Here is a 26,682-nt window from a genome sequence, read left to right as displayed (position 1 = left end):
GTGTCCAGTTTTGGTCCCCACACCTCAGGAGGGACATTCTGGCACTGGTGATCCCTGGAATGGTAGGTCTAACATATGAGGAACGGCTGAGGATCCTGGGATTGTATTCATTGGAGTTTAGAAGATTAAGGGGAGATCTATTAGAAACTTACAATAGAAACTTGTTTATTTTTGTAAACTTGTAAAAATGTTAAATTTCTAATAAAAATATCTATATAAAAATAAAGAACATTCAATCCAGGATTCCGGATTTTTATTTATTATGTCTTTTATATCCTCAGTCTCAAACCTCTTGTGATGTACAGGTTATTCTGCAATAACGAAATAGTTGTGTTCCTCTGTGACATCATGCTATAGAAAACTGCTATAGAAAATTGTGCTGTGGAGGATTGCTAACAGAAAATCGTTATATCCGTTCAGTAGGAAGTTTATATTATCCAAACAATATCCACAGTTCATCAATCATGTTAGAGCTAATTTGCACTGAGGAAACGTGCGTTGTAGCAGAATGACCTGTAGATATCTGAAACTCTACTGAATGAAAGCAGGATTACTGGCTTGAGTTGGGACTTCAAATGTCATATTTTGGTATTGAAAGAAAATCTTATCATCTCTACTTTTATGTGAGTTTGTTCATTTTTTTCTTGGCTCTATTTGCCAACATTGTGATCATACGCACAATTAGAGATAATTATTGAAAATGAAAAGAGAAGCTTTCCTTTGTCTTAAACATTATTTATGTGACTACCATAACATAATATTATCATAATATGCTGGTTTATTAAAATACGCTCATTAATTCACTATTAACTAAAACTCTGCTGATGACTTCACTGTACATGCACACAATTTTAAGCTGACTTTTGTAATTTAAAATAAAAGCTCTTCTTTGTTTTACGGTTTATTTCTATGAACTGATATGATTTGATTTAGCATTGTCACATGTAGACACGTGCACTCTGTGTGTGAGGGACTCCCTGTTTAGGTGTGGACCCCTGGCATACCTTTGATGGTCAACTTGCTCAATTTGGAAACAACAGGTGTTACGTTCCTGGAATAAAAATTGCTGTGTTTGTGTTGATTCTTTTGACTGGCATTTTAACAGAAATATGAATGGAATTAAAATAAACAGTCAACTTCTCTGCTTAAACAATTAAGACAAGGATTTTCAATATTGAACCTTTAGATGGCATTTGCATAACGTGCTATGAATGAATAGTTCACAATAATGTCACTGAAACGCTGCAAGGAAGCTCTATCATGTGTGGATGATGATGGAAGGCAGAAGCTGGTGTTAGTCATTTCAGTTTGTCTTTCTTTACCTTCAGTCTTATCTCACAATCTTTGAAAAATTAATCTGGATTAAGTAAAGGGCACACTCACTGTTTGCCTTTTCTATCTGTCAAATCCTGTGAGCAGTTGTTATCTCAAAAAAGTCTGATTTCCCAAAGGGCTTCCTCACCTCTACTCATTGTCAGGTTAAAGGTTTAGGTTGTTATAGGGTTTAGCACAGAGGCAAGTGTATATTGGTGCCATTGACTGACATGTTAGCTTGCTGGCTCCACCTCACCCTGTGGAAATGTTCCTCGAGGTGATCTTGAGTTGCTGCTGGTCATTGGGATATCCACCTACTGGTGGGTTGTAATTAGCTTCTCTAAAAAAGGTAAAGTCACCATAGTCCTACCAGACCATAGGACTACTCTTACATTAGAGGCAGACAGGTAACTCGTGGTGGTTTAACCTAAGGGTCAGCACACCTCAGGCGAGGGGAGAGACTGAGAACGAGAGTGTTGGAATTGAAACCACCCAGGTGGAATCACTCTGCATTGCAACCAACCCAAGTGGCTCCCTTTTCTCTAAAGCCCCTTACAGGGGAAGAATTAAATCAAATAGATTGCAGTCCGGACAGGAATGTCATGATGATGGATCCTAATCCTGGATCACCTCTGGAAGTATTCATTTTTAATTACGTGTATCTTTTTAAAAAAGCGAACATTCAGCAAAAATGAGTGAGTATATAAATTCTGAGCAATGGAATTCCATGAGTGTCTGCAAGGCCTGTGCGGGTGACCCTCCGCTTTGAGGGAGACACAGGAATGCTCTACCTGATGGGTCTCAAGAAAGCTTCAAAGAGAAGGATGCCAAAATGAGAAATGTAAAGAAAACTGAACACTGATCTCCTGCGAGCTAACTCAGACTGTGAATATGCTGGGAGAAAAGACAACGATCTGGGTGAGGGACATGTTAGGTTTGTTCCCCTTTCAAGAATACACAAAACATTTGGGTTAAGAACCAATCTTGAAACTGAGGTATGTGCTAGAGTGCTAAAGTGTGCACTGTCAGGGTCACAACGGAGAAAACCCCAGGTTCAAAAAAGAGGAAGCCTCTCTCTCTTCATTAGAAGCTAGAAAACAAATGAAGCCACAGTTAAAAGGAAACAGGGCGAAAGCATTAAGCTGACCTATAAAGCCAAGCAGGTCGAAATCAACTGCATACCTCCCAACATCAGTCCTACTGGTATCATCAAATGGAATGAAACTCAGAGACTGAACTTGATATTGTTTTTATTTTTCAACATTCGTTTTGACTCACCTCTAATTTCTAATGTGTCAATTTTTGTTGCATTATTTATCTCATGTCTAACTAATAAACTCACTCTTGATAAACCAAGAGGTCTTGGTTACATTGCGTCCTTTAAAAACATGAACTTGTTTAGTCTGGGAGAAAGTCATCCACAAAGGATCCTTTTTTTTAACATTAACCTTGTTGTGGCCAATCAACAGGGAGGTGAATAAAGCCAGCCCATTCCTCCTCAGGCTTAACAACCTGAGGTCTCCCGTCTAGAACTGTAATAAACTCCATAACCTCATAATTAAAGCCATTATCTCAAGTTATTGAGATCAATACAATTTCCAAATGTGCATTGACGTACTGAGAGAAAGATAAGGTGTTGTCCCTCGAGTTTGTGTTGAGCTTCAGTGGAACATTCAGCAGGCCATGGACAGAGATGTCAGCATGGCAGAAAAGTGGAGGATTAAAATGGCTTCTGACATAAAAGTTTCATTGACTTTGTTTCCAACTTTCACTCTTTCACCTTCAACTTCATTTCCTGCTACTATTTTAGCCATGTTTCCTCACACCAAAACAACTCCATTCCATTATTTCAGTGTCTTTGCCCCTGCGCATCTGATGCTACTTTTCACATCAATGCTACCTTTTCCTTCGATTGAAGATTCCCACGTACGGTTAACATGGTCATCCAATGAGTCCAACCTATTTCTCTCATAACCCCTCCTCCCAGAAGCATGATAGAGTTCCCCTTGTCCTCACCTTCCATCCCATCATATTCAACGCATCATCCTCCACCATTTCTGTCACCTACAATATTTTCCTACTCACTGGGGAAGATCAAACACATTTTCCCCCTCATCCTCTCCCCCCCACCCCCCTACAGGGTCTGCTTCTCTGGGATGCTCAGTCATTCCTAACATGCCCTGCAGTTCTTATTGCACCTTTCTGTGGAGGAGGTACAAAGTCTGTCCCTGCACCTCCCCTCTTCTCACTGTGAAAGACTAGCAGGATTATCAGACATTGGAGCAGAAGGAAGCCACTCAGCCCATTGAGTTTGCTTCGCCATTCAATGAAGTTATTCTTGATCTGATAATCCTCAACTCCATTTTCCTGCCTTTTCCCCATTACCCTTGATTCCCTTACTGATTAAAAATCCATCAATCTTGGTTAGACTTAATGACCCACCCTCAAGGTATAGAATTCCACAGATTCCCTATTCTCTGAGAGAAGAAATCACACCTCATTTCAGAATTAGCATTACTATTATTTTTCAGAATTAGAATTATAATTTATTGTTACGTACTCAAGTATAAGATTACGTGAGTACAGTGAAAAGTTGAAAAAGTCATCATTCTTCACCTTTGTGACAAAACCAGAATTTAAAAAAACAGCAGCAGAAATAAGAGAAAGCCGAAAAGGAAGAAAAAAATGTCCTGAAAGTCTAAGCCTTATCTCTATAAAAAAGTGTTTAGAACCACTGATGCAGGCTCCCAGGCCTAGCCACGGCCTGGAGTCTCAGTCAGCCTGCAAGTCTCATATTGATCTCTGGGAGGAGCAACGTTCTCACTGCTGATGATGCTGCCCCCTCCAATAGCAAGGAGACTGACCCCATTCCACACACAGTCTGTTGTCGCTGGCCCATCTTTCCTGTCTTTAATGTGCGATCTCTCATTGTAAGATTTTCCCCTCTGGTACTAGATTCTCCCTCAAGTGGAAATAACCTTTCTGTCTCTACCTTGTCAAGTCCAGTAGGAACTTGGTATGTTTCAATAACATTACCTCTCATTCTTCAATATTCTGACAAAACCTCCTTACTTTTATACTCCATTCCCTTTGAAATAATTCCATTTGCCTTCCCCATTATCTGTTGAGCTTTGTTGCTATCTTTATGTGATTCACGGCCTTCCAAGTGAACAGTGACTTGTACATCTTTCGCTCCAGTCTGCTGTATCTGTTGCTCACAATGTTGCCTCCTGTACACTGGGGAGACCAAGCGCGGATTGGGTAACCATTTTGTGAAACAGTTCTCTCGATTGCTCAGGTAGCAAGGATGACCCTTGATTTGTCATTGCTTGTGTTGTTCACTCCTCACTTTGCTCTCAGGCTGATGTGAGCTGAAAATGTGTTGCTGGAAAAGCGCAGCAGGTCAGGCAGCATCCAGGGAACAGGAGAATCGACGTTTCGGGCATAAGCCCTCCTGAAGAAGGGCTTATGCCTGAAACGTTGATTCTCCTGTTCCCTGGATGCTGCCTGACCTGCTGCGCTTTTCCAGCAACACATTTTTCAGCTCTGATCTCCAGCATCTGCAGACCTCACTTTCTCCTCTCAGGCTGATGTGTCTGTCTTCGGCCTGTGTGCAGTTTTCTGGTGAAGCCCAATACAACTGTAGGAGCTGCACTTCAGCATTGACCCAACACGCAACAACTTTAATTTTATACCAGCCGCTATCTTCTTCTGTGCAATTGGAGTCATAGAGATGTACAGCATGGAAACAAACCCTTTGGTCCAAATCGTCCATCCCAACCTAATCTAGTCCCATTTGCCAGCACTTGGCCCATATTCTTCCCTCTGTTTGTGTTACAAAGGGTTTGTGTTGGAGAAATTTGTCCAATAGGTGAGAGATCACCAAACACAGCTCGAAGTGAAATTGATAAACACTTTATTGCAAGCAATATCGTTGGAAGAGAAATTTATTAGGCCGACACAGAACTGACAGTCTGTACAGGTAGATCAGAATTTCTCTTCCCAGATCTGGGAATGAGACCAGTTTTATAGTAATGCTGCACAGTGACACTGAATAAGAAATGGGAAACTACAACGTGTCTGGAAATGGAGTAATTTAATTACAAGGATGCTAATTAGAAAACAGTTATTGGATGAATATCCTGACAATATTGATGGTTCCATTCCTCTTCACAGGTAGATGTTAATGTCTCTTCTAAAGTGGTGAGGTGCTTCCATTGTCCTGTTCCTGAAGCATGTCCTTGCTGGTGCCTGTCTGTCTGTCCTGCTCTTGTGTGGCTTTGGAATTACTGGGTTGTGAAAATGCCCTTAGGGCTTTGAGATATCTGTGGTGCTCTGTCAGGTCCATGGGAGCTTAAAGTGCGCTGCATGCTGTCTGATTCGGCTTGTGAGCTGCTCGGGAATTCTGGGTGTTCTGGTACAGTGTAGTCAATTTTGCTTTGGTGGGCCTATCGTGGGTTAGCAAATCTTTTACCACAGTTTGTTTTCATCTTGTTTCTTTTTTTAAATCCCATTCAGATGGTTTTTATGTACCAATTTGCATCTTAATTGGAGAAAACTTTTGATTCTTCACCTTTATTTTTACTCATTTGTGGGATCTGGGCATAGATGGCTGGCCCCAGCATTTATTGCCTGTCCTTAGTTGCTCTTTGAGGGGTGAGTTGTCTTTTTGAACTGCTGCAGTCCACCTGGAGACCCGCAATGCCCTTAGAGAGGGAATTCCAGGATTTTGACCCTGTGACAGTGAAGGAAAAGCGATATATTTTCAAGTCAGGATGGTGGTTGGCTTGGAGGGGATCTTGTAGGGGACAGTGTTCCCATGTACCTGCTGTCCTTGTCCTTCCAGGTAGAAGTGGTTGTGGGTTTGGAAGGTGCTGTTGAGGATCTTTGGTGAGCTTCTGCAGTGTACCTTGCAGGTAGTAGCTACTGAGCATCCATTACCACTCTGTTTTATTATTTGTTCCATCTTTTGTTATTTAATCTGTACTGAGTATCCTCCCTATCACAAGATTTCTCCTTTGTCCATTCTGCTTCTCTCCATTGGCTTAAAACTCTTAGATTTCTTTCTTTCTCCAGTTCATCGATCTGTAACCTCGTTTTTCTGCACAGATACTTCCTGACTCTTTGAATTTCTCCAGTTTTGCGTGTTCTTTGTCAAAGGACATTATGCTTATTTTCATTATTCAATTCATATCAGACATAGTCCTGCCTCTCCTTCCCTTTTTCTCTCTCACTGACAGAACGTGGTCATTTCTCTCTCACTAACAGAACTTGGACATCAGGGTTATGATTAGTAGCAGGAGATGTTTTGTCAGAATAACACTGTGTTTCAATTCTAAATTTATTTGCTGCAATTTTACTTGAATAAAACACTTAAGAAAACTTGCCAAGATATTCACTTTTGTTAAAATTTATATATGTCAGTTCAATGCCAACACTGAAATCATCTTTTGACAATTCAAAGCCTGAATTATCTCCTACTTTTCTTTTAAGACAAATACCAATGTTGCTGTGCAACAGAATTAAAACCCAAAGTTCCATCTCTTTGTCCAACCTCTGATTTAAGGGGTAAACCTAAAGCTTCCAGTAAACTCACCTTGAATGACTCAGCTCCACAGGAGCATCGTGTAAATGATCAGGACTTCTGAAATGCAGCCTCTGAAAATAGAATTGCTGCCAGAATGTTCTTCTCCAATGGTCATGCCAACACCCACACATACTATCCTGCAGTGCCTCAAGCACTATCTCATTAGGTAAAATGAGGCACCCTCTCACCACAGAATAATTATTCATCAGGCAATTTAAAATTTATTTCTAGTATGCTTTTTGCATAATTGCATCCAAATGCTGCACAAACAAGAGAGGGGGAAATGCCCTCAGACATTTAACCACAGAGACCAAGCCTTCCCCTGCTCATTGTCTGCATTGAGAATTGGCGTGTGTTCGAATCTGCCCTTCACACTTCTGTCTCAAGATGTGGACAAAGCACTGACAAATCCCAACAGCAGCTCCCTCCTGAGAGCACTGAAATTATATCGTGTGGAGCATGATGCGTTGAGAATAGTTTTCTTGAGTGCTACCTTTCCCAACTCCCCTGCATTGTACCTGACATTGTACACTGTAAACAACAAGACTAATACAACCTTGTGGAGGCATCTAGGAGTGGAGGTTGCCTTAGGGAGAAGACATTGCATTTCATTGCACTTTCTGTCATTACAAGTCCAAACGCTTTGGCAATGTACTTTTAATAAATTTTATGAATAAAGATTTGGGCATAATGACCTTTTTTTTAAAGATTAGATTCCCTACAGTGTGGAAACAAGCCCTTCAGCCTAAACCAACCCTCCAAAGAGTAACCTACCCAGACCCATATCCCTTTGAATGAGGCACCTAATACAATGGGCAATTTAGCATGGCCAATTCACCTAACCTGCACATTTTTGGACTGTGGGAGGAAACCCACACAAACATGGGAAGAATGTGCACACTCCACACAGACAGTCTGCCCAAGACTGGAATTGAACCTGGGACCCTGGTGCTATAAGGCAGCAGTGCTAACCACTGAGCCACTACAACCTTGCTAAAGAAAGTCTGTATTAAGGCCTGGGAGTACCTTTGAAGGGGTAACCAGGAATGTATGCAGATTCATCTGCCTGTATTGCTGATGCTCATGATCTAACTTTTTCACCAATGTCATCAAAAGACAGTGGAATGTGAAAATGGGTAGAAAGAACTGAAACCAGCAAAACAATTGGCCTGATGACAGAATCACACTAGCCTTCCTGTTTGAAATTCAATTTCAAGTAAATTTAACCATCATTCATACACTTCAGGCACAGCTTGATTAGGAATAGTTAATCACGGAAACATTTCAATTTTCAATGTCATTTATAATGATAATATAAAAATGCAATCAAGGAACCAAAAAGTAACAACACTTGTCGGTTCAGACATGAAAGTGCAATTAAAACCAAATGGTTGACTATATTTCCTGCAACGCTTCAAATTTTGGGCTTAACTTTAAACACAAATTTAAACTGAAGCATTTGCAGGAAACTTGGGGGCGTGCAGGGTGGAGTGAGATGTTTGGTCCAGGGTTAGATCGACAAATTGTGTCAGAGGTTCCTTGATCTACTTCAAACTCCCCACAAGCAATACCACAAAATATCTGCTTGCTTCTCAAAATCGTAAATCACTAATATCTGTTTGAACTCATGGCACAATATTTACTTTTCGTTGAAAATTATTCCGCCTCTAAACTCCTTCTCCACATGACACCTTTTCTTCTGTCATTACATTATCAATATGACTATGGTCATTTCTTCACTGAACTTCTGCATTTATTTTGTTCCAAAGCCCATAGATACAAATCTATACTCTGTCAGATATCGAGATTCATTGCACCATTAATTTCCATAATTTATTGTTCACTAGGACCTTAGAACTTCTTATTACTCTCAGTCTTCACTTCCACATTCATTCTCCAATTCATGGCCACAAATTATTATAGGGTGCCCTGACATCATGATAGGCAGGGCATATAATTAATTATTTATCTTTACTCTTTTATGGGATGTGCACATCATTGGTAAAGCTAACATTTATTGCCTAGACCTATTTGCCTTTGAAATGAATGGCTTATTAAATCATTTCAGAGGACAATTAAGAGTCAACTACATTGCTGCGTGGACCTGGAGTCACATGTAGACCGGACTGGGTAAGGATGGCAGATTTCCTTCCTAAAGGACATTAGTGAAACGAATGGTCTTTTTTCAACAACTGGTGAGAACTTCATGGCCACCATTATTGAGATGACTTTTCAATTTCAAATGGATTATGTGAACTAATGTTTCAAAGAATGAGAGAGGATGATATTGAAACATACAGGATTCTTAAGGGACTTGAGAGGGTAAATGTTGAGAGGATGCTTCCCCTCATGGGAGAGTCTAGGACCAGAGGGTATCATCTCAGAATAAAGGGGTACCAGTTTAAGACTGAGATGAGAAGAAGATTCTTCCCTCAGAGGGCTGAAAGTCATTGGAACTCCTTGCCACAGAGGGCAGTGGGAGAAGAAATCTGGTCTATACTTAAGACTGAGCTCAACAGATTCTCAATTTGTTAGGGAATCAAGGGTTATGGGGAAAAGTCAGGAAGGCGGAATGTCGGATCAGCCATGATCCTATTGGATAGCAGAGCAGGCTCAAGGGGCCAAATAGCCTACTCCTGTTCCTATTTCCTATGAATTTAAATTCCAACATCATGATGCGATTTAAACCCTTGTTCTCAGAGAATTAGCACAGTTTTTGGAATACTAGTTTGATGACATTATCAATAGGAGAAAGTGAGGTCTGCAGATGCTGGAGATCAAAGTTGAAACTTTATTGCTGGAACAGCACAGCAGGTCAGGCAGCATCCAGGGAACAGGAGATTCGACGTTTCGGGCACAGGCCCTTCTTCAGGTGAAGAAGGGCCTGTGCCCGAAACGTCGAATCTCCTGTTCCCTGGATGCTGCCTGACCTGCTGTGCTGTTCCAGCAATAAAGTTTCGACATTATCAATACACCACCAAATAAAAAAATAGAATATAAATGTATATTTTTTCTTTATCATGTTTCCAAAACACAAGGTTCACATCAGCCACCGCCAGCTGATTGGTTGAGGTAAGGGAGAAAGAAACAATGGTGCATGTGTTTGACAATTCATGTTCCTTCAGACAATTTGCCCAACTTAATGACCACAGCATCATCGAACAAGTAACCATGGCAGTACCTCAGTCACCACATTAATACTGCCAACTCCTCTAATCTCCTTCCAAAATGCACAACTGAAAATGGATTGTAGTGAAATTGAGCAGAGAGTTGATTTAGTGACACTGGGCCCTCGGACAGTGTGACAGTAATATTGATAGCAATGACTTGTGCCTGTATGGCACCTAACAAAACACACCAAGGCACAGAGCTCTTATGAAACAAAATGTGATGCTCAGACATGTAGGTGATTAGAAACTTGGTCAAAGAGGCATATTTTAAGGAATGGCTTAAAGGGAGATAGAGTGGTAGAGATGATTTAAAGAAGAATTTCCAGATTTTAGGGTGAATATGAAAATACAAGTGTCTTACTCTGATTTTGGATTCACTCAGTTGTAAAAATATTGCATTCGGTAGAGGCTGGTGTATTGTGTTGATGTGTGTCTTGATAGAACATGGGAATAAAGCACTCTAGGCCATTTTCTGTGGACGTTTTAATTATAAACTTGTACATAGCACAAACAAGCAACTGGCAAAAAGGCCACTCACCCATCCTTTCCTGATGTGAAATGCTTATCTATGGACGTGGGCGGTGATGAGACTGTGGGTGGATGGGTAACAAGAGAAATGTCAAAGAAAGGTCTTTAAATGGGGAAAACAAAATGTTTTTTCCTTATGAAACATCTCTTGGCCGAGTGCACTATTTTCTGGGATATACTGCAAGGACAGCAGCCAAGAAAAAAAATCTATCAGGCAATAACTTGTATTGACATTTACCGATACAGCAGTTTTTGTTTGATTAAATAAATTTTCAAAAGCATTTTTTTGAGGGTAGAGGAGTAACCATCTGCCACTGAAAAACATAAAAATACTGCAATGCTTCAGCAAGAATTGCATTATCACGATGTATGTAAATGTAGGGAGATTTATTCGACATTATTTAACAAAGATTGTTCTCCCTGTAAGACATTGAGAATAGGAAGTGGCTGTGAAACTAGCAGAGAGAGAGAGAGCGAGTGAGCGAGCTCATAAATCCATGTAGATGCTGCAATAATGTTAGTTTAAGCATATTAACAACCAATTTGCAATTGCCATGGTGATGACTTGGATTTGGTTCAAGCTAAATGTCATCAAATTAGCAACAACAGACTTCCACAAAACGCATTAATGGAATTCATAAATATCTAATGTAATCAGACACACTTCTACCTGATTTATGGAAAGGGAAGCTTGCAGTCAGTGAGTGCTTGGCACAGGCTATCCTTTATTGTTATAATTTTATTAAACAGGAAATGTTAATGCCAAGCAGTCATCGCTTATTGTTAAGGTGCAGTCAATTACATCTTTGTACTGGAATCTTAAATGAAAAGTCAGGACTTCTCTTGCAGGACTAATTTTGGAAAGGGAGAGAGGATGAGGGTTTGGAAAGGGAGAGGATGAGGGTTTGGAAAGGGAGAGAGGATGAGGGTTTGGAAAGGGAGAGAGGATGAGGGTTTGGAAAGGGAGAGAGGATGAGGGTTTGGAAAGGGAGAGGATGAGGTTTGCAACCCTCCCCCTCCCCCCTCCCACTCCAGACCTCTCCTGCTGCCTGCCTTTCCTTTTTAACGATGGTTCCTAAAAACCCACCTCTTGGACTAACATCTCCTTATGTGTCAATTTCTGTTTGGTAATTGCTCCTTAGGGTGTTGTATTGTGGTAAATGTGCTGTCAAAACGTTGTTCTTAATCAGCAGTGATTAGGTGGCAATAGACTTGGGCTTTATAGATAGTGAGAGACCTGAAATTTTGAGAACTTGCCAAAGGCACCATCCTTCAGGTTAGTTGTTAAAGTGAGGCTCTGTCTGCGCACTCACGTGGTTTCACTGCAATATTTGAGCAGCAGATTAACCCTGATACTCTGGCCAATATTTATTCTTCAACCGCCAACAGACACACTAAACAAATATAGCTTTGCTCAGTTGGCTGGATGACTGGTGTGTGATGTCAACAGTGTCGGTTCAATTCCCACACCAGCTGAGGTTACAGTGAAGGACTCTTATTTCATCCTCTCCCCTTGCCGGAGGTGTGGTGACTCTTAGCTCAAATCACCACCAATCATCACTCTTGAATGAGAAAGCAGCCTGATGGTGACTTTACCGTTTATAAATTATTTTGCCATCATCTCATCACCGGTGAGCAAATTGGCTGGCCTGCTTTCTACAATGCCATGACAGTAACACTTCAAGAGTTTTCCATTGCCTACAGAGTGCTATGAAACATCCTGAGTTCATGAACTACATTTTAGAAATGCAACTACTTTCCGGTTGGCTCTGGGTGAAGTAAAATCAGTACAGCTGTAGATCTCACATTTAAAAATAATTTTCTTGGAAAGCCAAGGCAAAGTCTTAAGGTCCATAGAAGATTGAAGAGATAAATAAAATCAGCACGCAGTAACATGAAGGTTGGATGTAAAAGATCGTAGATTGAAATTGAATACAAATTGCAACATCAATTTTAATTTGCTCAGGTTTGTAATTATTTTTACACCATTGTTAGCTGTCTTGCTATTAAAAATTGCTAAATGTTAATACTTTATTCTACAATCTGCTATATGCCAACTAAGATTCAAATGCTGCAACAACATTGAAATTCTCTATGGTTTGTTGATTCCTCAGTGGCTTCGTTGGACAGATATGTTGAGCCAAAGAAGAGGGTTATTAGCTTGATTCCTGGAATGAATGGGTTGGCTTAAGAAGATAGTTTGGACAGGCTAAGTTTATTTCCACTGGAAGATACAAATGTTGATTGACTAACTAGATTGAAATGTATGCGATCTCAAGTAATCTTGACCAAGTGGACATGGAAAGCATGTTTCCTATTTTGGATGAGACCAGAACTACAGCATATTTTAAAATTAGGGGTTGGCCCTAATGGTCAAAGAGTCTTTGTTTCTCTCAGAGAATTTGGTGCCTTTGGAACTCTGTGCCTCAGGAGGCAATGGAAGCAGGAATCTTTTTAAAGTAGAGATAGATAGATTTTTATGAGGCAGAGGAATTGAGGGTTATCGGGGGGTAGATGAGAATGTAAAATTCGGAACTCAAAGCAATCAGCCATGATCCTGTTGAATGGCAGAGCGGACACAAGATGCAATACATATTCCTGCTCCTGAGTGAAAGGCTGGTCTTGAAATTCTGTTAATTTGTTGCCAAAATTCTGTCACAATGAAAAAAAAACTCTCTTTACAGTAAATCTCAATATCAGGCTCACTGACATTGAGATTTACTGACATCTTATGAATGTGCTTTCTTTAGCAAACCAAATAGACTCAATGTTTTCCTCTGAAGGAGCATTTTCATGCCTTTGTTTTTATTAATTCACGGGATGTGAGCACCATTGGCTCAGCCAGCATTTATTACTTATCCCTGACTGTCCAGAAGACAGTTAATAGTCAACCCCATTGCAATCATTGACATCTTCTGTAGGCAAAATTAGGAAAATTAATGAACCAAATTGGGGTTTCCTGAAAATTGACAGAATTTTCATGGTCATCATTCGACTCTTAACTCCATTCTTAAAAAAAGATTGAAGTTGAATTCTATGGTGAGGTTTGAACCAGAGTCCCCAGAACATTACCCTGGGTTTCTGGATTCACAGTCTAACAACAACTCCACTTGGCCATCACCTCCCCATCCAGGATTGTGAAATCGAAGAACCAGCTTTGTTTTTCTGCTGAAGTTGGGAGAGAGGGCAAAGTGGGGGGGGAAGTGCCAGTGATTTGCTGAGAGAGATTAGATCATCATGGCTGCATTGGATTCTGTTTACATTCTTGGAATGACAGTTGCATACTTTTTATTTCGGCCACTTTCTATCGTCATATGATTGGAGGGGTAGGGTGCAATCTTGGATTTATATGGCACCTTTCACAACCTCATAACTTCCCAAATTCCTTCCAGCCAATCAACTGCTTTTTGTAAGTGCTTGGAGCCATTGTTGTAATGTAACAGTCTTTGCAGAAAACCTTAATTTGTGTCTCTTTGAGGCCTCCAGTAAACGATTGCCAGAACTTAATCGATGTGAAGCTGGAAAAGCACAGCAGGTCAGGCAGCATTTGACGAGCAGGAAAATCAATGTTTCAGGTTGAAACCCTTCATCAGGACTGGAGAGGGGGAAAGGAAGCCAGAAGTATATAGAGGGAGGGGTGCTGGAGTGAGGGAACGGAGCGTGGGATGGTGATGGCAGATGCAGGTGAGGGTTTTTGTTATTGGTCAGTATGTTATGGACCAGGTCAGACCCTTTCAAGACAGTTCAAGAAAGTAGCCCAGACCCTAACTTTGCTAGTTGTTTTAAGCAGTTGTAATGTGGATTTCCCAGGTGGGATGAAGCTGGTTAAACCAAATAGTTTTAAACAAAAACAATTCGTTTACAAGGTTACCAAATGAAATACAAACAAAAGAGAACAGAATACTGAATAACCTAACCTTTCCGAAAACCCAACAGATTCATCCCAACTCAATGATACTCTTCCAAATAGTTGCAACAATCCCCAGACGGTGGGTCAGTGGTTAGCACTGCTGCCTCTCAGCGCCAAGGAACTGGGGTTGTTTCCTGCCTCAGGACACCGACTCAGGAGACTGTGGCAGTTCCACACAGGCATTTCCCTGTGTCTGCATGGGTTTCCTCTGGGTGCTCTGGCTTCCAACCACAATCCAAAGATGTGCAGGTTACGTGAACTGGCCATGTTAAATTGCCCGTAGTGTTCAGGGATGTGTTAGTTAGAGGGTAAATATAGAGTAATAGGGTAGAAGAATGGGTTTGGGTAGGATACTCTTCGGGAGGGTTGGTGTGGACTTGTTGGGCTGTAGGGCCTGTTTCCACACTGTGGGGATTCAATGATCTATAAACACCCCATTGGCACAAAAGGTAAATTCAAACACAGGATCTTATAGGAGAGAGGTCAGAGAGAGAGAGGGTCTGCATAGCTCTGCTTCTCTTGGGTCCAGCAGCTTCACAACACTACTGCTTGCTAACCAACTGAAACCAGAGAGAAGCTGAACTGGGAGAACTGGCCACTCCTCTTTCATTGTACAAGGTTTTTTTTTAAATTGGAAAGCCTTTTGCCTGAGGCAGTATTTGTTAGCTATAATAAGACTGGCCCAAAACCCTTCCAAGCACAGACCTTTTGCAGTCTGTGTTTTTTATGACCTCCTGAAAAAAAAAAGCCCAAGGACAAGGTAACCTTGTTAAAAGAGCAGTTTCATTACGAGTGGGAAGGGGTGGAGCGGATAGGTTAGCAGGATGGACAGGTTAGGTCAGGTCAGGGAGGCGAGGGGGTGGGGGTGTACTGGATGTGGGATAAGGCTCGGGTGGAGGGTTTTTGAAGCTGGAGAAGCCAATGTTGAGGCCATTACCAGATTAGCAGAAGTATTTATCTTTATCCTTCTGTGTCTCTAGTTCAAAATCCTGGAACTCCCTCCTTAATGGCACTGTGAGTGTCCCTATACAAAATGGACTGCAGCAGTTCAGTAAGGCACCACCTTCTCAATAGCAACTAGGGATGGGCAATAAATGTCCTCCGAATCAGTGAAGCCCACATCCGTAAATGAATTAAAAATGGCACTAAATAGCCAGAGTTGCACAGAATAAACAAACACACATAGAGAATATGCAGTTCAAAGGGCACAGACAAGATAGCACCTAATTGACTTGAAGAAACCCACTTAATTCCACAAATGAAAGGTTCTGAAACCTTTTCCCACTAATGAAGACCATTAACACATGATATCAAGAGATCCAAACAAATGAATTAATAGTGCTACTACATCAAAGTGCACACACACAGCAAAGCAAGCTTCAAATCTCTCTACAAGTTTACTTTTTTTGTTATAATTAGGATAAAGTTTATTGCCACATGTACTCACATGAATAGAGTGAAATGTTTAGAAGTTGCCATTTATGGCACTATCTTAGGTACCAAAGTACCTAGGTACAGATTCTTAAGTACAAATTCTTAAGGGAAAAAATTAGAAAGATAAAGAAATAAAAAGTCCAGCAATAAATTATAAAATAGGCAGAAGCAGCAACTTAGGGTTTCATAAATTCAGTTGAGCAACTGTTTGGAACAGAGGGAAGTCCATACTTGAATGAATAGATGGATATAGGGAACCAATTTGATACTGCGCGATAGTGTAAAATCAACTGTTGTCAATGGAAAGCAAACAAAAAAAATTCACAGTTCACTATCATCCATTCCACTGAACTCAACCAAATCAAACTAAACCCCTACATTTACTGCATGAAATTTGCTCCATGGGGGTGAATGGCATTTTTCTTACTCTGGGCTTTCTTGTAGGATTGAAATGATTACCAAAGGGTTAATATATATCACTTTTACATTCTATGAAAAGGATTGGCCACTTAGAGAGAAATTGGAGGATTTTCAAAAATAACTAATTTTGGATCACACAATCGTTCAACACTTACTATTATGGTCTTATAAGAAGGAACCTATTGACAATGCAGCTTGTAAATAGGGAGGAATGCACAATGTACCAATGATTTAACTGTTTCACTAATTCCATTTCCTCTTCCAAATGCTTCAATCAACACACAGACCAATGGAAAGAGTATTTTGCCTCTCTGATAAGGTTTACAAAGATTGACCATGCAGTACTCAATCCTGTATTTGAGATTGTAATCTGAGTTAACAGTCCAATGCAGTACAGGGGGAGTGCTGCATTAAACCAAGTACTGACCTTAATTCACATGAAATCTTAAACAGAGTTTTAAGCTCCCATGACACAATGTGAAAACATGTAAAATAACCTTTTGAGTTTCCATCAGTATTCCTCACTTGGTCAATAAGTAAAGAGAGAATAACTGGCCTCTATTTGTTGAATTTTGCTGTGCATGAAACAGTTGCCCCACTTGTCAAGTCACAGAAAGCCAATTCCTTCTCCTCTTACAAAGCCTTAAAATCAATAGAGGAAACAGCAATTTGTCATTTCACTTCAAAGTAGCAATTCTGGATGCGTGCCAGTGATATGCTTTTGAAAGAAGTGATAAGGTTCTGCAGTCAATTGCTGATAATCCAATTATTCTGCACTAAAACAATTCAAATAAGCCAATAATTCAAATTAAGTAACATGAAACAAAATAAAGGGAAAATTCCACATGAAATGAATTAGAATTTTCAGATAAGCTGAATGAGAAAGGATTTGAACATATGTAAAGACATGTTTCCTCTCCTTGCTGGATTAATTTTGTCAATCTCAGGAGTTGAAAAAGACCTAAGACCACTTTTCTAGAATGATTGCATTTTTAAATAAGTGAACAACTCAGATTTCAGTGTCCGCAATTTAAATATGTAAAGAACTGTCTCGCTTTTGCATCTTTGACTTTCTATTTGATATAACTAAGCAAAGACGATCCAGTGAAGTGCATGAAAATTCAGAGCATTGTTTTAGGAATTATGCTAACTGAGTTTTAACCACCCCTTGCATTAAGCCCTCAAAACCTCAAAATTGGCATTGATCGCATATTACGTAACAGAAAGCTGCATTGTTGGATACAGGTGTAGTCAATGTTACTTCCCGTGGATGTGACTGCTGCAAAATGGACTGAAACCATTAACCATCAAAAGAGAAAAAAAAAAGAATAGTTGCAACTTATTTTTGAGAGGTTTGCATAATTAAACATTGACGGCAGATTTTAAAATGCTAGAAACCTAACACAGCCATAATGATGACACAGTTAACAACCTAACGTGTAATTATCAAGGCTTCCTGTACTCTAACTCAAAGTTAGTGGTTAGCATACATCCTGCATTGTCTGTTAAACGGCTGTGTTTACTTTTGAAAAAGATGTGCAGGTGTAATCCTCTGATGGTGTCCCTTTTATTTTTGGTTAGAGCTTTCTGCATAATTATTCAATTGATGGTGTGTGCTGATAATTGAAGAAGGGACTGCTGTACTCACTGTAAATAGGAAATGTCTTCCCCCTCAGTTTTCACCTCTCCTGCTCTCTAAGCCAAGCCTCCACTCTCTGCAATGCCAGACAAATGTAATGCAAGATAGTGAGTGTTAGCTTGCTCCTGGTTGGCAAGGACGGGAAGCCAAGCCAAATCTGAGTTCAACGTACTCATTTTTGATCATTGTATAGTGATCATGTCTGTGGGCAGAGCAGGTTAGTTGAATGACCATTTACCCCAGTTTGTGGGATCTGCAAATTCGATACAGACAGAATTAAACTTTAGTACCATTCTGCACTGCCCACAGCCAGACTGCATGCTGTAGTTAGCTACATTAGAATGTGCAATAATGATTTGTAACGTTTAATATCCTGTTTGGGTGCTCATACTTAATCTAACTTTTCATTACACTAAAAAATAACAATTTCTAAGCTTGGAAATGTAGTTTAAATTTCTCCTGAAGCCACTGGACACTGGTGTCCAGTTACTGAATCACCAAAGCTCAGAAAACAGGAGCAAGTGGCAGGTGGTTTTCAACTCATAACCTCGAACGTTGGCACACACCAAAAGCAAAAGATGTGGAGGTGCCGATGTTGGACTGGGGTGGACAATTTAAAAATCACACAACACCAGGTTCTAGTCCAGCAGGTTTATTTGGAAGCACTAGCTTTCAGAGCTAGCTACCTGATGAAGGAGCAGCCCTCTGAAAACTTGTATTTCCAAAAATAACCTGTTGGACTACAACCTGGTGTTGTGTGATTTTTAATTTTCTCCATAAGTAAAGGGAGACAGAAAGTACTAAAATCAAAGGAAAGAGAAAGCGGCTTACCCTGATAGACAAAATGGTCTTGCTACAGTTGTACAGACCTTTGCTGACAGCATGGCTGGAGGCACGGTGGGCAGCACGGTGGTTAGCACTGCTGCCTCACAGCGCCAGAGACCCGGGTTCAATTCCCGCCTCAGGCGACTGACTGTGTGGAGTTTGCACATTCTCCCCGTGTCTGCGTGGGTTTCCTCCGGGTGCTCCGGTTTCCTCCCACCATCCAAAAGATGTGCAGGGTCAGGTGAATTGGCCATACTAAATTGCCCGTAGTGTTAGGTAAGGGGTAAATGTAGGGGTAGGGGTGGGTTTCGCTTCGGAGGGTCGGTGTGGACTTGTTGGGCCGAAGGGCCTGTTTCCACACTCTAATCTAATCTACTGTGCATTGTTTTAATCTCCATCTCCAAGGATCGAGTACAGGTATGCAACAAAACTAGGCTAGACTGATTCCCAAGAAACTAAGAGAAAGGAGGAGTAAACTGTTTGGCTATTTCAAACTGCTCTGTAATAAACAGAGGACAACATTATTGTACCAGGAATCAATCAGGAGAAGAATAAGCCCACACTTTCTGAAGTGTAGAAGACTGAGAGGAACTCTCATTGAAACGTAAGAGGTCACTGAGAGGATATGAAAGGCTATGTGCCACAGGACTATTTCACTCGGTTGGAGAAACTGGAATCAGAGAGTGAGCACAGAAGATGTTGACTAAGGAGGACTGTTTTAAAGAAACGTAGCTTCACTCAGTTTATGAATCTTTGTAAATTTTCACTGCTGAGAGCCGTAGGTTTTCAGCTGTAGAATATTCCCAGGATGAGATGGAAAGATATTTGAGGGAATGGAAGTGATAAGTCAAAGCACACTGATAAGTCAAATTGAGGTTGAAGATCAGCTATGATCTCATCAAGCAATAGAGCAATACAGTTGGCTCAGATCCTGAATGACCTTATCCTGTTTCTATTTCTCATGGTCATATGTTCAAAAGCAAACGCTGGTAACTCCCTATTGTGGCTGTGAACAGAAGCATTTCACATCACTGTTTCTTGCTTATTTGGCACTCTGGTAAAACCATAACATTAAGAATGTAAGAAATAAGACAGAGCAGCAGGAGAAGGCCATCTGGCCCATCGAGCCTGCTTCCCCCATTCAATAAGATCATGGCTGACTTTTCCATGGACTCAGCTCCACTTACCCACCCACTCACCGTAATCCTTAATTCCTTCTCTGTTCAAAAATCTGTCTTTACCTTAAAAATATTCAAGTTAGACTCAACTGCTTCATTGAGCAGGGAATTCCACAGATTCACATTCCTTTGGTTGAAGAAGTTTCTCCTCAGCTCTGTTCTGAATCTGCTCCCCTTTATTTTGAGGCTATGCCCCCCAGTTCTAGTTTCAGCCACCAGTGGAAACAACCTCTCTGCTTCTCTCTTCTCTATTCCCTTCATACTTTCAGATGTTTCTATAAAGATCCCTCCTCATTCTTCTAAATTCCACTGTGATAACTGAAACTGGCCTCACAGTCCCATCAAATCCAGCTTGGAGCTGTACAGGACTTTGGTTGGGTCACAACTGGCTTAATGTGTGCCGTTCTGATCACCTCACTACAGGAGGAAATGATGGCACTGGACGGAGATTTGAAAGGTGTTGCTTGAGCTGAAGCTCTTTCGCTACGAAGAGAGGCTGGATAAGCTCAGGTTGTTTTCTTTGGAGCAGAGAGAGTTAACGGGAAGCCTGATTGAGACGGACACAATGAGGAGAGGCAGGGGGAAAGGTGGAGACAAAGCAACTATTCCCCTTCACTAACAAGGGGGTACACTTTTAAGGTGGAAGACAGGAATTTCAGAGCGTATTTGAGGGAAAGGTTTTTCATCCAGAGGGTGTTGGGGGTTTGGAATGCACTGCTGGGGAGGTGGTTAAAGTAGTTGAAAAGTGTAGCGCTGGAAGAGCACAGCAAGTCAGGCAGCATCCAAGGAGCAGGAGAATCGATGTCTTGGGCATAAGCCCTTCATCAGGAATGTGTTGATGGGCTATTGCTCCTCAGATGCTGCCTGACCGGCTGTGCTTTTCCAGTGCCACACTTTTCAAATATGATCTCTAGCATCTGCAGTCCTTACTTTCTCCAGGTGGTTAAGTGGGAAACCTCATAACCTTTAAAAAAAACTTGGATGAGGACATGAAACCTATAAGCCCAATGCTGGAAAGTGGAACTAATGTAGATTTCGACGGGTTTTGGCAGAACAGACTTAATGGGCCAAAGAGCCTCTTCTGTGATGTATGATTCTAAGACCTGCTTTATCTATTGCTCTGATGTCTGGCAAAGCAAATGTCCTGAGAATGGATGTGAGTCCTCCTGCTGTTGTACAACAGCACACCCCTACATCTCCCAGCTACAAGATAAGTAACTTGTGGCATAGGTATCCATCTGAACAGGCAATACACTGACCTCCTCCAGTACTCAGAGACCACCTGGAACTGGAGAGCTGGGGATTGCTGACCCACTTAATCCAACAAACCTTACAAACACTCCCATCAGGGTACTGGAGCTGAATAGAGCACAGGACAAGGTGAAAATGACATTTACGTTGAGAAATATATATTTCAACACTGTTAACATTACCGGGGAGTGGGAGGAAAGGTTGCAGAAGTGTCAGGGAAATATTACTGAGACTGTCAGTGCATTTTTTGAATTAACACACATGGCTGAAACAGCCTGATCCCTGACAGGGGAGCAAGAGGTCTCCTATTTCCAATTCTTCACCGCAACAGAGAATTGTCCAAGGGCAGAGTGAGGCCATTCAGCTGTTGGAGCTGTGCTGGCTCACTGTAATGGCAATTTGGCCAATCTCTTTTCTGGCAGTCTTGCAAATTATTTTCCTTGAAGGGCTTCTCCAATTGCCTCTTGAACACCACCATTGAATTTGCTCCATTACATTCTCATGCAGGAATTGCAGATCACAACCATTCCCTGCATAGAAAAATTGTTCCTCATGTCAGCCTCTTTCAATGTATTCTGTCTAGAACCCCTCTTAAGGTGCAGTGGGTAACCTCCCTTCCTCAGACTTCAAAACTGAATAATTCCAAGTCATTCCTTGATCACTAAGGAAGGTGTGGTCAAAAGATGACCACACAGTTTTGATGATCAACTTGTAAACCTTTCCAACACACACCAATGGCACGCAGTAAGTGTGGGAGAACCATGTTACAGAGAAAGTCAATATGCATTGCTCCAGACTACGATTTGCAAGTGGAGAATTTGTGTTGCCAGAGCAACCGGAACTCCCTGAGTGAATTGGAACACCTAGAACCCCCATAATTGTGAACATCTCTTCCAAATGCCCATTCAACAGAAAATACTCTCAGCTTCTCCAGCCATATATTTCTCTGGAGATCCTCATAAATCTTTCAGCTTCCTTCCTAAAGTCTTTACCTTCATTTGTATGTGACTATTTTTAAATACAATACTCCAGATAAGGTTGGATCAGTCTCTTACAAAGTTTCATTGTCAACCTTGCTTTTGCAATTTTTACATTTTACTTTAACTATTCGTAATATAAAACTAAAAAACTATATTAAATAAAGAGAAAAATTAAATGTGACGACTTGCCATTTAACTGAACTTCACCTGGAGATGACATTCGGAGCTGGATTTTCACACACACAGATGTTAGGGATCTGTTGCTGGGACCTTTCCCATAGCCTGAGCCCATTGGATCTGATGTGTGATGCACCTACCCACCCGCTCAGTGCCATCTTACAGAGTATGTGTTCCAATTCAGGATGGCAGGCAGAGTAACAAGGTGCGAGGACCCCAGCCGAGATCCTGCAGAACCAGGCAGCGCCACTGTTGGGTGCAACTTAGGCAGAAAGAGCTATACAGGGGTGCCACAGGTTTTGGCTATGCCAGGGTATTTAAAGATATTTCACAGCTGTTAGGACCATCAGCGATGAGGAAACCTCCCCACAGAATTGTTGTGGTTATGGTCCACAAAACCTTAACACATAGGGGCAGAAATAGGCCATTTGGTCTTTTGAGTCTGCTCTGTCATTTCACGAAAAGATCTGATAATCCTCAAGTCCACCCAGCAGAGCGGCCAGACAAAGGTGGGGAGTTTTCACAGTGCAGCAGGATCATGATGTGATGGAGGGGGTGTGGTAAGGAAGGGCAGAGATTGGTTCTGCCTGAATGACAATGGAAGGTCGATAATGAGGTGAAGGTTGGGGGAATGATTGGGTTTGGGTGACACACCATCCCTGCCCCATCAAGTACCCATCCTGCCTCCACACTCACTGTCAGCCAGAACAGAAGATTCTACCCATTTTCTCTCTTTCTCTCTCCACAGATTCGGGCAGAACTGCTGTGTATACTATATCCCTGCTTTCATTTCAGAATCCTCATGTCCTTAGTGTTTCACTTTTGTTTTGCAGAGAAAGGTCAAGCTTCAGGGTGGCAGCATAACCAGAAAGGATATAAACAAGGTTTCCGACCCAGATTCCAAACTACCATTCACATCTATAGGAACAACCTGTAGACATGACGCAGTAACTAAGAATGATTAACCAGAGGGAGAAACAAGGAAATTATTTCAAATGGAAAACGGCAAGGAGAGGGGGTGATTGAAAGCACCGTCTCAGAGGTGGGAAAGAGGGATGATCTAATGACACATAAGTATGGTTTTTGAAGGTATAAAAATGTCTCAACTCAGTTTTGAATCAGATTAATTGTTTAATGATGTTTGATCAAGATGTGGAAGCCTAGTCACCTCAATTAAACATATGTTGGCAGAGTAGTTGTTGCTGCAAGTACTGAACCATTAATCAAACCCGTCCTGTACACTGCATCATTCTGCTTAACTTTGAAAATATTCACATTTGTTTTGGTTGCAGACGTACAACATCATGTGGAACGCATAAGCTCCCAGACCAGTTTCAGTGTCTAGTTCCAGCCTGAGGTTTGGTTTACTTACGGAGCTGGAAATTGTAAATTTTCAAACGCAAAACAAGAAGGATTGAAAATTTTCCAATTGTATCAGAAATTATAGGGGGAAAACGGCGATGGAAGGGCTGTGTTGTCAAAGGTGGCTTTTCTTAATAAGGGAGCACTCTTTCCAGTGGCCCTTCTTCACAAATCACAAAGTGATTTATTTTTCTGAAATATTACATTTTATTTAAAAATTCAAGCCTTTGGTGGGCAAAGTGGTGATTGCTCAGGTTGCCTTCTCTATAAACTGCAGCCCCACTGGAACTTCAGGTGAAGGCAATATCACCTGAATATTAGATAAAGAACAAGAGTCAACTAGGACCAAAGAAACCAGCAGGGGCTAATGAGAATAAAACAAAAGGATTGGGAACTGTGTAGAGAATAGTATTAAACTACAAAGGGACATGGACAGGTTGGTGGAATCGGTGGACAAGTTTAATGCAGAGCAGTGTGAAGTGATTCATCTTGATAGGAAGAACAGTCAGAGACAATGTAAATTAAAAAGCTACAATTCTGAAGTGAGTGCAGGAGCAGAGAGCCCTGAGTGTGTATGTGTAGAAAGCATTGAAGGAAATAACTGAGAGATGGGTAAATAAATTCTAGGCTTTATAAAAATGGGGGTTTAGAGTACAAAAGCAAGGAAGCTATGGTAAATCGGTATAAATAACTGGTTTGACCTTCTCATATTTTTCTTTATTCTTTCACACACCTTGGGTGTCATTATTAAGACTGGATTGCCCATCTCTGATTGCTCTTGAATTGAGTAGCTTGCTAGGCCATTTCAAAGGTCATTTAAGAGTCAAGCACATTGACGTGGATCAGGAGTGACATGTTGACCAGGTAAGGCTGGCAGATTTCCTTCTCTGCAGGGCGTTAGTGAGCCTATAGGGTTTTTACGATAATCGATGTGAGTTGCCATTGCCACTTCTGTGACGGGTTTTATAGTGACATTGTCACCTCACCACCACCACCTGGATTACTGTGTTTCATTCTGGGCACCTATCCTATGGGAGTGACGGGAAGACAATTGAATGTCCAGGGATGAGAACTTTCAGTTCCATACAGACAGGGATGAAATTTAGACTGTTCTTCTTGAACAGAAGGTTGAGGGGGGATTTATAAAACCCTGAGAAGTCAGAACAGAATAGATGGGGGGATAAAGTTCTGATTACTTGAAAAATTGAAAATCAGAGGAACCGAAGCACAGGCTGAGGCATGCCTTGAAGAAAAATAACTTTATGCAGCAGGTTGTTGGGAGCTGGACTGCACAATCAGACCATACAATAGAGACAGAGTCAATCATGATATCTAAAAGTGAATTAGATTATTCTCTGAAGAGAACAAACTTAGATCTTGCAGGACCCAGAATAGACAGGATGGGTTGAATGGCCTTTTTCTGTTCTGCAACCATTCCAAAATACACTTTTAATAATCATTGTAAAGTTATTGGTAAACCTGTTTGAATTTGTATCTTTAAACTGATTATTTATTCTCAGTATCATTGCTAACATCCACACTTCGGCTGTTTTAATGAAGCTGAGTGATGATGTCTCATTTGCAGCTGGCAATGACAGTTTAAGTTGTAATCACAAAGTTTCTAATTTTTTAAAAAATTGATCACAGGATGTGGGGCCATTACTGCCTGGGCCAGCAACTATTACCCATCTCAAACTGCCCTTAAACTGAGTGGCTTGCTGGGAGAGTTAAGTGTAAACCAAAATTGCTGTGAGTTGGAGTCACATGTGTGGGTCACAGCAGCAAAAGACATGAGTGATTCGGATGGATTTTTACAGCAATCATTACATCAGCCTAACTTCAAGATTTATATTCAAAATAAATTGCAGCAGCAGTTGTGGTGGACTTTGAACCAAAGTTTCAAACATTAATTGGAGTCCATTTGATTACTGTCCAGTAACATTGTCACCTGACCTCTTCAGCACAGTTCAGTAAGTCACGTTGTCAACAATTTAAGGCAGTTGGGAGTGTGGTGCTGGAAGAGCACAGCAGGTCAGGCAGCATCCGAAGAGCAGAAGCATCAACGTTTCAGGCATAAACCCTTCATAAGCATTCTTGATGAAGTACTTATGCCCGAAACCTCGAGTCTCCTGCTCCTCAGATGCTGCCTGATCTGCTGTACTTTTCCAGCACCACACTCTTGACTCTGATCTCCAGCATCTGCAGTCCTCACTTTCTGCTAACAATTTAAGGCTCCCTGAATTTTTGCTGAATGTATTTTATGCCCTTCTATGCATTTTATCCTTGATAAGTTCCTGGGTGAAACAAACAAGGAGAAATGCCTTTGACATTTTACAGTGAACTTCCAACACAAAAATATCGCCAGCTCCTCCGTGTTCAAATGACATTGCCATTCAAAAGACACAGCATTCCTTACTCCTAACCAGCTCAGAAAGTGTAAGTGTTTAATTTAGATAAATGCGAGGTGCTGCATTTTGGGAAAGCAAATCTTAACAGGACTTACACACTTAATGGTAAGGTCCGAGGGAGTGTTGCTGAACAAAGAGACCTGGGAGTGCATGTTCATAGCTCCTTGAAAGTGGAGTCACAGGTAGATAGGATAGTGAAGAAGGCATTTGGTATGCTTTCTTTTATTGCTCAGAGTATTGAGTACAGGAGTTGGGAGGTCATGTTGTGGCTGTACAGGACATTGGTTAGGTCCCTGTTGGAATATTGCATGTAATTCTGGATTCCTTCCTATCGGAAAGATGTTGTGAAACTTGAAAGGGTTCAGAAAAGATTGACAAGGATGTTGCCAGGGTTGGAGGATTTGAGCTATGGGGAGAGGCTGAACAGGCTGGAGCTGTTTTCCCGTCAGAGGCTGAGGGGTGACCTTATAGAGGTTTATAAAATCATGAGGGGCATGGA

The 26,682-nt window shown here is 41.2% G+C and overlaps 1 protein-coding gene across 3 annotated transcripts in view; it reads right to left on the bottom strand.

Annotated features, from left to right (window-relative positions):
* prkcq (protein kinase C, theta) overlaps nucleotides 1–26,682 on the bottom strand; it is a 173,946-nt gene that overhangs the window by 145,066 nt on the left and 2,198 nt on the right. The window contains exon 1 of one of the 3 annotated variants that reach the window (XM_043714127.1): nucleotides 18,012–18,078. The exons of the other annotated variants lie outside the window; for them this stretch is intronic. The gene's annotated coding sequence lies outside the window, so the exon portion shown is untranslated. Of the gene's footprint in view, nucleotides 1–18,011; nucleotides 18,079–26,682 lie in introns of those variants that run through there. 3 annotated transcript variants of the gene reach the window in all.

This window comes from Chiloscyllium plagiosum, chromosome 23, assembly GCF_004010195.1.
Source record: "Chiloscyllium plagiosum isolate BGI_BamShark_2017 chromosome 23, ASM401019v2, whole genome shotgun sequence".
Taxonomy (NCBI): Eukaryota; Metazoa; Chordata; class Chondrichthyes; order Orectolobiformes; family Hemiscylliidae; genus Chiloscyllium; species Chiloscyllium plagiosum.
Note: the sequence above shows the minus strand (reverse complement) of the source record. Positions and strands in the feature narration are given on the sequence as shown.